Source organism: Geotrypetes seraphini, chromosome 1, assembly GCF_902459505.1.
Source record: "Geotrypetes seraphini chromosome 1, aGeoSer1.1, whole genome shotgun sequence".
NCBI lineage: Eukaryota > Metazoa > Chordata > Amphibia > Gymnophiona > Dermophiidae > Geotrypetes > Geotrypetes seraphini.
Window position 1 is genome coordinate 494,148,764 of NC_047084.1, and position 12,733 is coordinate 494,161,496.

Genomic DNA, 12,733 nt, shown 5'->3' on the forward strand with positions numbered 1-12,733 from the left:
CATAGCTTAAAGAACTTTAAATAAATAACTCTCAAATTTAATTTTTTTGTTGGTTTTACAATTTTATAATTTCAATTATCCCCCCTTTTTTTCCCTCTTTCTTTTCTCTTATTGATCGTATTTTTGCAGGGGCGGGTTGGGTGGGGTGGTTATTGAAAATGTTTGAGCCTTGTGTTTGCCTTACTGTTCCGCTATGGCTTTTCTTTATATTAAGTGTTGGTTGCAGTGTATATGCTTGTTTTTTATGTGCTCAATAAAAAAAGGAATTGAACATAATTTCAATTATAATGTGCTGCAAAAAACATTTGCTCCATTTAATGTGCCAGAGGTAAAAAAAAGTTTGAGAGAGACTGCTCTACCCAGAAGCAGTGTGAATGCTGTACAGCTCTTTGACTCTGATTTCTGAAAATCTTACTATAACAAATTTTTTTTTTTTTTGCAGTGGCTGGCATCAAAAACAAAATGCCAACCACAGAGGCTAAATATAGGTCCAGAAATACACACTACATAAAACAGCCTAGAATCAGTTCAGAAGATACAAATTTTGACCATACTAAACAAGGTCTAGGAATAACTTAAGGGTCACTATACAAATTGGTGCCTTCTAAAAACACCTTCCCCTTTGGATAGCTTAGAATTACTTACTATATTTCTGTTATAAAAAGAGTAAGTGTTTACTTCTCTCTGATGTTTTTCAGGAAAAGAAATATTCTTATTAGTGACGAGATCTGAATCAAACAAAGAGAGCAGAGGTCAAAGACAGCTGTGTTTAGCTTGTACTTTTCCCTTGGAAATTCCTAATGCACCAGGAGAGGCAGCAGAATGGTTGATTTCCTTCACTAAAGAAGGCGAAATAGACCTCTTGAACTCAAATGACTGGATTGTTGAAACTCTTCCCCTCTATTAGATTCATGATTAATTCATGAATATGTACTAGAAAAAATTCTCATCATAAATGGTGTGATTTGAAAGTCCTAAAATTTCCTGGTGCAGTTTTGCTTGTGAGATTAAAAAGTTCATAAAGATTCCAAAGATTTTCTTTGCACTGATGTGTGCATGTCTGTGTTGCATGTTTCTGCTCAGTCCTGACTTCTCTCCATTCTCCCTTACTAAACCATCAATCCTTTCCCCGTGTATTCTACCCTTTCCTTGGCATTCCTTCCCGCATAATCTAGCATCTCTTGCAGTGCCCCACAAAACCTTTCTTGACCTCGGTCATATCCCCTCTTCAGCCTTCATTTTCTCTTTTGATGCATGGTATTAAGTACCTTTAGAAAAAAAGTCTGAGGCACTTATACAGATAACTTTAACAGTGTAAGTCACTACATGGGCAACGTTATATATTTATAGGGCGGGAGGGCTTAGGGCAGTGGTCTCAAACTCACGGCCCGGGGGCCACATGCGGCCTGCCAGGTACTATTTTGAGGCCCTCGGTATATTTATTATAATCACAAAAGTAAAATAAAATAGTTTCTTGATCATATGTCTCTTTAGCTATAAATTACAATATTATTATTAAGACTTAGCCAAAAAGAAAGATTTATAAACTATAAAGAGTTTTACCTCATGTGAAATTGTCATTTCTTTAATAAGACATTAACTATATTTTTCTGAGGTCCTCCAAATACCTACAAATTCAAAATGTGGCCCTGCAAAGGGTTTGAGTTTGAGACCACTGGCTTAGGGGTACTGTATTTAAAGCAAGGAGGTAAAATGTAGTGTGTGTCAAAATCCAGCCACTTTCCATATAACTGTACTGTATATACTATGGGCTCCTTTTTCAAATGTGCGCTAATGTTTTTAGCGCACGCACCGGATTAGCTTAAAAGGAGGCGATAGTGGCTAACGCGCGCAGCAATATAGCACACGCTATTCTGCGCGTTAAGGCCCTAACGTACCTTTGTAAAAGGAGCCCTATAAGTACTGACCAGTGCTCCCCCCTCCCATCATCCACAGTCTTCTCATTGAGGTAGTGCAGCAATTTTTCGAGGCAGGCAGATTTTCTTGGACTTTCAGAGGACTTGCCTGCCATGCATGAAAAACTGTGAAATTGCCCTCACAGGTGGGAACACAGATGGCAAACTCTCACACACTTAGAAGGACTGTTGGTGCCAGCAGCCAACTGGCAAGTATAACTTTTAACAGATAAGTTATCTATTTAGAGTTGTCTGTGTATATTCAGCTGTAGCACTCATCCAGTCACTAGTGCTCAGTACACATACAGTACAACTTGGTTCAAAAGGTTTTCTGATTAAATATTTTTTATTAAGTTTCCAAAAAATTTAACAGTGCAATGTATAGGTTAATAACAGACAATAAAGCGTAAAAGCACGTACAACTTACAAGTATTTATGCACAATCAATTTACCCCACTCTCCCTTCCAATAAATAATCATTATAAATAACAAACATTTTCACCCACCCTCACACCCACCCTGGATATGCATAGAAATAACCAAATTAAAACTATCCTGATGTAATATAAGATGCCAAAAAGGTTTTATTAAAATTCTAACAATTTCAGCAAACAATGAATGCACAGTAGTCAATCAAATATATCTGGAAGCTCCTACCACAGAGCAGCCTAGTGAGAGAGAAAGACTAGAGAATGACACGGGGACAAATTTTTCCCCGTCCCCAAGGGAACTCATTTTCCTGTCCCATCCCGGAGAGTTCTTTTCATGTCCCTGCCCCATTCCTACAAGCTCTATCCTCATTTGCACAAGCCTCAAACATTTTAAAATCATACGTGTTTGAGGCTTGTGCGGTTAAGACAGAGCTTATAGGACTGGGGCAAGAACAGGGACAAAACTCAAGGGATGGGGAAATTGAGTTCCTGCGGGCACAGGGTCAAATTTGGCCCCATGTCATTCTCTAAGAGAGACCATGCAAAGGAGCAGTGTAGCATGCATGCTGAAATTGAAAACGAGCACTGAGTAAGTTTTGGAGGAGCAGCAACAGATGAGAGCAGATTTTGTTTAAGAACTCCATGACATACAAGATAGGATCTTGGGCTTGGAGGCAAAATTAAAAGGTCTTGGATCTAGAGTGGAGGAATTTAAGCACAGGTCTCAGAACTTAAAGACTGGGATCTGTGTATCAGGCTCAACTTTGGCAGCATGTACCTGCGCTGCAGGAGACAGTAAGAGACCTGGAAGATAGACTGCAGAGATCAAATATCAGAACTGTAGGCCTACCAGAAAATGTAGATGGGAGAGACAAGAGAGGGATTGTGGAGAAGGTGCTCATGGCACAGCTCAAACCTGCTAAGTGTACTATTGAGCTTTTTTCCAAAGTTTTACATAAACTGGTGCTGGAACCAGAGGTCAGCCTGCGAATAGTGCTGAACATGCTGAAGAGAGCAAAACAAGGAGACGTGAATGTACCTAATTTTCATTATTACAGTTTATTACAGTTTAGGAGTGCTTTTCAATTTATTAAACCAATGGCAGTTTCCTCAAGTATACCAGCCTGGCTGGAATGGGAATGGAGGGGGATGGGTGGGGCTAAAGGGTAGCCAGTGATTAAGTGGAGGAGGAGGTCAACAGGAGTAGAAGAGGAGAAATGAAGACGTGTGATAGGAAAGGGGACAGGACCAGTGGTTTCATTATGGGGATGGGAAGAATTATAGAAGACATGGTCAATTCAGGTTTGGGAAATAGTTCAAATCTCACCCTCCCTCTGGTGCTTTGGCCAGCTATTCCAAGATAGGGTATTTTGTACCTGGTTGGAGTTCTAGAAGGAATTTCTGGTGTCCCATATGTCTACTGGCCATTACAAGGTATGGGTTTTGAAAACAGGAATAAGGAGGGGTTTTCTAGAATGCCAAATGAATTAGAGTCTGAGATGTTTTTAAAAGCTACATTAAGGGAAGGATGGAGAGGAGCAATAGGTATGTGTGGAATTTTTGTTTGAGGGGTGGAGGAATAGGAGCAAGGGAAGTTGGGTGAGGAAATTCCTAGGAAAAATCAGGAGGGTTATATTGGCATTAGTACGGAATAGCTACTTTAATGCTGCTATTTTGTGGGGTTACCTGATTCCAGCCAATTTATGCATCATAGGGAAGGGGGGCTATGATGATACATGATAGAGGTATAGTAATAAGGAACCTTGACTCATACATACATTAGGAAGATGCCCAGTTCTTAAAAAACTGTAGGATGCAGTTCTGATAAAGATACAATGCACTTGGTTAGAGATTCCTATGGAGAGGAAGATTCAACTATTCTCTTTATTCCTATAAGATTAGGGAGAGGGACATCAAGTTTAGCTGGCCAAAAAATTGTTATGAGGGATTCGGAGAATGATTTAAAGATCTTGATGGCATCTAGCTGTTCATTCCTTAAATAGCTGGTGAAGTGTAAGCTAGAGTGCATGGAAGGATGGAGGTGGTGTACAAACTATGGGCTCCAGTGTTGGCAAGTTGTACTAAGCCCCATCTGAGAACAGCATGAAGGTGATAGGCTCAGGAGTAATCTAAGAGTGCATGGAAGGATGGAGGTGGTGTACAAACTATGGGCTCCAGTGTTGGCAAGTTGTACTAAGCCCCATCTGAGAACAGCATGAAGGTGATAGGCTCAGGAGTAATCTAAGGAAATACATTTTTTTACAGAAAGGATGGTAGATGCGTGGAACAGTTTCCCAGTAGAGGTGGTAGAGACAAAGACTGAGTCTGAATTCAAGAAAGCATGGGACAGGCACACGGAATATCTTAGGGAGAGGAGGAGATAGTGGATGCTGAGGATGGTCAGAATGGATGTGCCATTTGGCCTTTACCTGGCATCGTGTTTCTATGAAGTGCGCCTCTTTTCCTCCTTCATTCTGGTCTATGACTTCCATTGTATAATCAATACATGTAAACCTCAATTCAGTCTTCAAATATTCCCTGCTGAGCATGTAGAAATCCCTGTCAAAGGTGGTAGCATTCATAGTACTTTGGGGGCAGAGAGTTCCAGTACATATACTCAGGAGTACTGCCAATGGGCCAGACTCAAGGCGTACTTACAAAGGATTAAAGGAAAAGCTATTGTCTCTGGCTCCTGATCAGACAGATGCTGCATTAATCAGACCAAATGGGATGGGAGATTACAGGTTTGTAAACACCCATAGCACTTGGAAAAGAAAGCTCAAGATACCACATTCTGAAATGGGACCAGTTCCAAGAAGATAGCATCAAATACACAAAAAAAGGTTCCAAAAAGGATTTATTCGGCAACCATCTTTGGTGCAATCTTCTTCCATTCTTCAATCATCGACATCATAGCATCTGCCTCTGTTTTGTGCGAAAGCAGTTCCAATTCAACTGCAAATTCAAGAAAGCAGAAGGAGACCCCTGTGCCAAAAACAGGAAATCTCTGCTTAACATATTAATGTGGAGATGATTGTTGCAGTTGTCCAGATCTCACCACATCTAGGTAGGTAGAACCGACATTTCAGCAATCATGCTGTGACTTTCTTCAGGGTATGTCACCCCCGGTATTTAAAAAATACGCTGAATATGGCATTTCAATATTAACCAAGTTAATTCTTTTCTACTCAGAAGAAAGCCAAAGCATGATGCCTGAAATATCAGTTCTACCTACCTAGATGCAGCGAGATCTGGACAACTGCAACAATCATGATGCAAGCCGCAGAAGCCTAAGAAAACATATTAATGTGATGTATTTCTATCCTTGTCCAAAGTTATCTTCTCCAACCCTATGACACCACAAGCTCACACAATTCTGTGGCTCTTGACTAAGTTAGGAACATATTGTAGTTTTATTTTCCTATTGCTTTCATTCATGTGGGTGCTTGTGAATTTAAAGTGAATTTCCATTGTATTGGGTTGTGATTTTTACTTGTTACATGTGTTTAATTTGTAATCTGCTTTGATTATTCTTTTAATATGTATACACACCATAGGTGTCAGAAGTATGGCAATCGGAAGTGTGGTTCTTCCTAAGCAGGAAGAGGAAGTGCAGAAAGAACACTTTCGGGGCAGGCTGACAGCGGGAGGCTCACTTTGTTGTGCCTCTGGCTACCCGAAGACTTTAAATTACAGTGGCAGGGAGATGGTAGGTGGGGGAGTTGGGAACTGGGGAGAGATCATACCACAGGATCAAGCTGAAGGGGTGGGACCTGGGGTTGGGAATGAGGGAATGACAAATGCTGCACAGGGGGGAGGGGTGTTTGGAAAGCAAGAACAGATATTGCACAGACTGGGGGGGGTTTGGGAAGGAAGGGAAGGACAGATGCTGCAAGGGCTGGGAAAGGGTTGGGAAGGACAAATGCTTCACGGGCTGGGGGTTTAGAAGGGAGGGAAAGAGATACTGCTGATCCAGGGTGAGGAAAGAGAAAAAGAGAATTTGTGGACATAGGTATGCGGAGTGGAAAGGAAAGAGAGATGGTATACATGGGGAAAGGAAGAAAGAGGGAGAATTGTTGGACATGATAGTGGTGGGAGGAGGGAGGTAGAAATGTTACACTGGGAGGGAGGAGAGATGACTCAAAGAGGAGAGAGATGCCAGACCAGGGAATGGAAGGAAAAGAGGGGAAAGAGATGTGCCAGACTGCAGGAAGGAGAGGAAAGAGATACCAGACCGCGGAAAGGAGAGCAGAGGAGAGAGATATTAGACCACGGAAAGAGAGAGGGAAGGAGAGAGAGATGCCAGACCAAGGGAGTGGAGAAAGATTCCAGGCTATGGGAAGGAGAGGAGAAAGATGCTAGACCATAAGAGGAGGAAAGGGGAAAGACAGAGTTGTCTGAGCACAGCAGAGGGAGAGGGATGAGATGTGCACATGGATGGAAGAGATGGGTATGGCAGGGAAGAGATAAGAAGAAATGCTTCATATGGATAGATGGGAATAGGGGAGAAGAAAGAGAAAGGAGATGCTAAACATGGATACATGGGAAGAGAAGACATGGAAAGGTAGATAGATTTTGAGAAGAAAGCAAAAAAATGGAAGAAAGCTAAAAGTTAATGTTAAAGATGGATGTAGGGCAGAAAGTGAAGGAGAGAAAAACAGCAAATGGATAAGAAGGCCCTGGATGCACAGTTAACAGCACAGACAGAAGGAAGTGCAGCCAGAGAATGGGAAAAGATGGTTAGAAAAATAAAATCACTAGACAACAAAGGTAGGGGAAATGATTTTATTTTGAGAATTTACATCTGCTATATATATTTTGCACTGTTAAGGAAGAAATGCATTTGTTTCTATTTATCCGGGGTTACATTATATTATATTGGTGTCTTCTATCCTGCCAATACCTTTCAGTTCTAGGCAGTTTACAAAATTGGCCTGGGCAATCCCAGGGAGATTACAAGGGTGATATTTGGAAAATGCATTAGGATCTGGGGAGTCAGGAGTTAGTAAGATCAATTGACAAATTTATTGACTAGCATGGTTTTCAATAATACCTTACAGACATTTAAGTCTATAAAATCCCCTTGTCATGCCTCTCCTCTTGGGTATATATATTTAGATCCTTGGGTCCACATTAGAAGTCATATGAAATAAGACATCTATTTTTCTGTGATAGGACATTCAGAATAGATAAGAACATAAGAATAGCCTCACTGGGTCAGACCAATGGTCCATCAAGTCCAGGTCACCAGTACCTGGCCAAAACCCAAAGCAGTGGCTTTCCCGTGGCTTTCTCAATAACAGACTATGGACTTTTCCTCCAGGAACTTGTCCAAACCTTTCTTAAAACCAGCTATGCTATCCGCTCTTACCATATCCTCTGGCAACGCGTTCCAGAGCTTAACTGTTCTCTGAGTGAAAAAAAATTTCCTTCAATTGGTTTTAAAAGCATTTCCCTGTAACTTCATCTCAGTCTTCTAGGTGGGACCTCACCAATGTTGCACTGCATGCAGAGTCTTGTAGAGTCTGCAGAGTCCTGCATCTTAGGGTTTCATTTGTATATATTAGTACTTTTAATTTGTGGTCCTGTATTTGCTTAGGGGTTATCTGTGTTCTGCATGTGTGACCAAGGCCAGGTGTTCTGGTTTGGAATGAATGTTGAGAAGCATAGAGTGTGCTTTGTGTAGCTTAATTTTGTGGTTAACCATTATATGTTGTTAATAAGAGTATATTATATGTGTATATATGAAAATTTAATGGAAAAATGGTATTACAGTACAATAATGGGGTGTGGTCTGGGGGCGGAGCTTGGGTATGGTCTGGGGTGGAGTTTTTGGGCCCTCCCAAACAAAAAAGCATTCCGCTGCCTATGATACACACTAAAAGCAACTATAAATAATTTCTTAGGTAGTATCTGAGATAGAGAATAACATGGGGATAAAATTTTTCTCTGTCCCCACAGGAACTCAGTTTCCCCATCCTGGTGAGTTCTTTTCCTGTCTCTTCCCCATTCCTGCAAGCTCTGTCTTTATCTGCACAAGCCTTAAACACTTTAAAATCATAAGTGTTTGAGGCTTGTTCAGTTAAGGCAGAGCTTACAGGAATGTGGCAGGGGCATTGCCAGAACTCGCGGAGATAGGACAGAGAAAATTTGTCCCCATGTCATTCTCTAATCTGAGGATGTATTTACCAAAAACAAGCCTCCTGCTTATAAAGTGGAGGTAAAGCAAGCTAACATGAAATATAAACTTTTGTCTGCTCCAAATGTTTAGCACTGAGCACAGTAGAAAGATTCACACATAATGTCAAACCGTACAACATACATTCATGGGTTGCACAAAGTGCAACAAAAGAGATGGAATGCAGAGATGATGTTTATGCTATACTGCATTTAAAAAAAATAGATTTACAATAATTAAAACAGAAATATGAAAAGAACTACAGTACAAACTTTGATAGGAAAGAGTTAACATTCACATTTCTTAATACTAACTACTGTGTTCAGCAGAAAAGGAGACGATTGTAAAACCACTACTAATTGTAATCCAGGCCCACGAACTACTCAAATACTCAGCGTGTATTTGGTTTTATAACAGAGAGGCTCTAGTTCACTTAATCTGTACATTCACTAGAGATTTGAGTTACGATTCTGAAACTCTATTTACTTTAAGAGACTCAGCGAAAGGAGCAGAGAATTTCATAACCAAATTAAGCATGTCTCTGGCTCAACTTTCTGGCACTGTGGCACACAATGGAATAAAAACACACAGGACTGAAAGAATTAACTGGTTAACATTGAAACACCATAGTAAGAGTATTTTTTAAATACTGGGTGTGGCATTTAAATCTATTCCATATACAAGGGATCTTCAAAATGTTTCCGTACTTTTATTTATTAAATATCTCAAAAACAAATTGAATTGCTTTTCCAGAAAATCACCTTGTTTTGTGATACATTTTTCCCAGCATCCAACTAAACTCCCCTCCCTTTAAAAACCATGCTAGCGGCTGCCGTGTGGCAAAGGCCCCGAAGCCCTTTAAATCCTTATGGGCTTCAGGGTAGTTAGCACTAGGGTGCGCTTATCACAATTTGAAAGGTTTTACCACAGAACCCATTCAGGCTTCCTGTGATAAGTTCCCAAATGGCATACTAAAAACAAATTAAATTTTTTTTTTTTTTTTTTTTTGTCGAGAGGGCATATAACGGTTTACATGAATTTATTCAGGTACTCAAGCATTTTTCCCTATCTGTCCCGGCAGGCTCATAATCTACCTAATGTACCTGGGGCAATGGGGAGATTAAGTGACTTGCAGCTGGCTTATGGTAGCGTCACTTTACAGCACAATATATGTTACTGTGTAATGAACATTGGATGTCGTCTTTCGTACCTTATATAGCGGCAGGGGAACCCCCACCGTAAGTCGGCCGGCAGGAGGGATGTCCACTCCCTCCCCGAACCTCCCCCACACTGTCCACAGCAGGAAGGATGCCCAATCCCTCCTGCCGCAAACCCCTATACAATCCCTGGCAGGAGAGATGCCCACTCCCTCCTGTCGGCAACCTCTCAACATCCATAGCAGGAGGGATACCTACTCCCTCTTGCCGGCACATCTCCCAACATCATCTCTGGCAAGAGGGATGCCCAATCCCTCCCTCCTGTCAGAACTTGTGATCTAGACCAGTGTTCTTCAACCGCTAGTCTGCGTACCGGTTCCAATCCACAGAAATTTCCTGCTGGTCCATAGGGCCAGCATGTGCATCGGGCCCGAGACAGTGTTTTTTTTAGATGCTGGTACGTAATGCGATCGATGCGGGGTAATCTTCAGGCCGGCTCCCTCTTTCTCACTGCCGCAGTTCATAAAGCCGTGGGCAGCACGTCCTGTGCCTGAACCAGAAGCCTTCTGTCTGATGTTGCAACATTAGAAGGAAGGTTTCCGGATGAGGCGCGGGACGTGTGAGGAGCCACTCCCCGTGGCTTTGTGCACTGTGCCAGTGAGGAAGAGGGAGCCAGCCTGAAGATAATGCTAGGGGCGACATAAAATGACCAGGCGGGAGCAGGCCAGAAAGTAAGGTACATCATGGAGGGAGGGCGACAACAAAAGTATGGGGGAATGATTTCATTTTTAAATTTAGTGATTGAATTGTGTTAATTTTGAGAATTTACATCTGCTGTCTGTATTTTGCACTGTTTTGGAAGAAATGCATTTGTTTCTTTTTCTCTGGGGTTGTACTGCATGCAGAGTTTTGCTTCTTAGGGTTTGTTTGTATACTGTATTTTAGTTTTTGGTCCCGTTTTCCAGTAGGAATGAATAATGAGAAGCATATGGTGTGCTTTGTGCAGTTTAATTTTGTGGTTAACCATTACGTGTTGTTAATACGATTATATTGTGTGTGTGCGTGCCCTAAACACCCCCAAAACCCTTTTTGACTGGCATATAAGTGGCTCCTGCAGCCATAAGGGCTATTGAGGTGGTAGATAAGTGGGTCTAGGGGATTCTGGAGGTAGTTTGGGGGGCTCACCGTCACCTATAAGGGAGCTATAGTGAGGAGAAGCCATGGCACCCTTTTTGTGAAGTTCACAGCAGTGCCGTGTAAGGTACCCCACTATTTAGGTGGCATGTCTGGGTGTGCAGTCCATCACTTTGCAGACCCCTCCCACGTCCAACAGGGCTTGTTCTAGGCGTTTTGGACTTGGATGGAAAGTTGTACGGAAATGTAGTATAAAGATGGACGATTTAGTGGCTTGGACGATCAGATCGGCAGGACTTATAATTAGACGATTTTTGAAAGTAAAAAAAAGTTGGACGTATCTTTTGAAAATGTGTCTTAGGCTCTTTTTAACTTTGGACGACTTGCGAAATGGACGCAAACGGACTTAGACGTCCCTTTCGATTATGCCCCTCCACTTGATTATAGAATACAGATTGTCAGAATAATGCAGAGCATAGTATAAACATGTTCATACAAATTGTGGGGACAGAACTCATACAAAAAGAAAAATAGAAATACAATCTCTTTTTAAAAAGTGCAAGCTGTCAACAAGACTGCAATGCAGACCAAGAATAGAAATTAGACGGCAAAGCAGTAAACAAAAACTAAATATAAAAAGGAACATTGATGAGAAAATAAGGACAGGACTCAAAAGCACCATATAACTGTAAATCTCTCCAAAATACATCCCATACTTCATAAGAACATAAGCAGTGCCTCCGCTGGGTCAGACCATAGGTCCATCCTGCCCGGCAGTCCGATCCCGCGGCGGCCCGAACAGGTCACGGCCTGTCTGAGTCACCAGAAGGGGCCCCCTTGCCACCTTGGTTTCCCATTGAGTTCTATCTTCCCATCGAAGTCCTAACCCTCCGGTCTTGCACATGCACGACCAGAGCAGGCCGCAACCCCTGGTTAGCTTTCTATACCTGTGTTACATCTCAGCACCTCTCTCAGTATCCCACGATCCCCCTATCCCTCAGGAATCCGTCCAATCCCTGTTTGAATCCTTGTACCGTACTCTGCCTGATCACTTCCTCCGGTAGCGCATTCCAAGTGTCCACGACCCTTTGGGTGAAAAAAAACTTCCTTGCATTTGTTCTGAACCTATCTCCCTTCAGTTTCTCCGAATGCCCCCTCGTGCCTGTTGACCCCTTCAGCCTGAAGAATCTGTCCCTATCCACCCTCTCTATGCCCCTCATGATCTTGAAGGTCTCTATCATATCTCCCCTGAGCCTCCTTTTTTCCAGAGAGAAGAGCCCCAGCCTATCCAACCTCTCGGCGTACGGGCAGTGTTCCAGCCCTCTTACCAGCTTCGTTGCTCTCCTTTGGACTCTCTCAAGTACCGCCATGTCCTTCTTGAGGTACGGCGACCAATATTGAACACAGTATTCCAGATGTGGACGCACCATCGCTCGATACAATGGCATGATGACTTCCCGCGTCCTGGTTGTTATGCCCCTCTTTATGATGCCCAGCATTCTGTTGGCTTTTTTCGAGGCTGCTGCGCACTGTGCAGATGTCTTCAGTGATGCATCCACCAGCACACCCAAGTCTCTCTCAAGACTGCTGTCTCCCAACATTGCCCCCCCCCAATTTGTAGTTGAACAACGGGTTCTTTTTCCCTATATGCATGACCTTGCATTTTTCCACGTTAAAGCTCATTTGCCATTTGTTTGCCCAGTCTTCCAGCTTGTCCAGGTCCCTTTGCAGGTCCTCACACTCCTCCCTGGACCTAACTCTGCCGCACAGTTTGATATCGTCTGCAAATTTTATAACCTCGCACTTTGCCTCCTTTTCCAGGTCATTGATAAATATGTTGAAGAGTAACGGCCCCAGCACCGATCCCTGTGGCACCCGCTCGTGACTCCCCGCCAGTCAGAGTATTGTCCCTTTACT

At 42.4% G+C, this 12,733-nt stretch overlaps 1 protein-coding gene across 1 annotated transcript in view; it reads right to left on the reverse strand.

The window, feature by feature from the left end:
* LOC117351584 (guanine nucleotide-binding protein subunit alpha-14) overlaps window positions 1-12,733 on the reverse strand; it is a 343,853-nt gene that overhangs the window by 55,695 nt on the left and 275,425 nt on the right. The gene's annotated exons all lie outside the window — the stretch shown is intronic.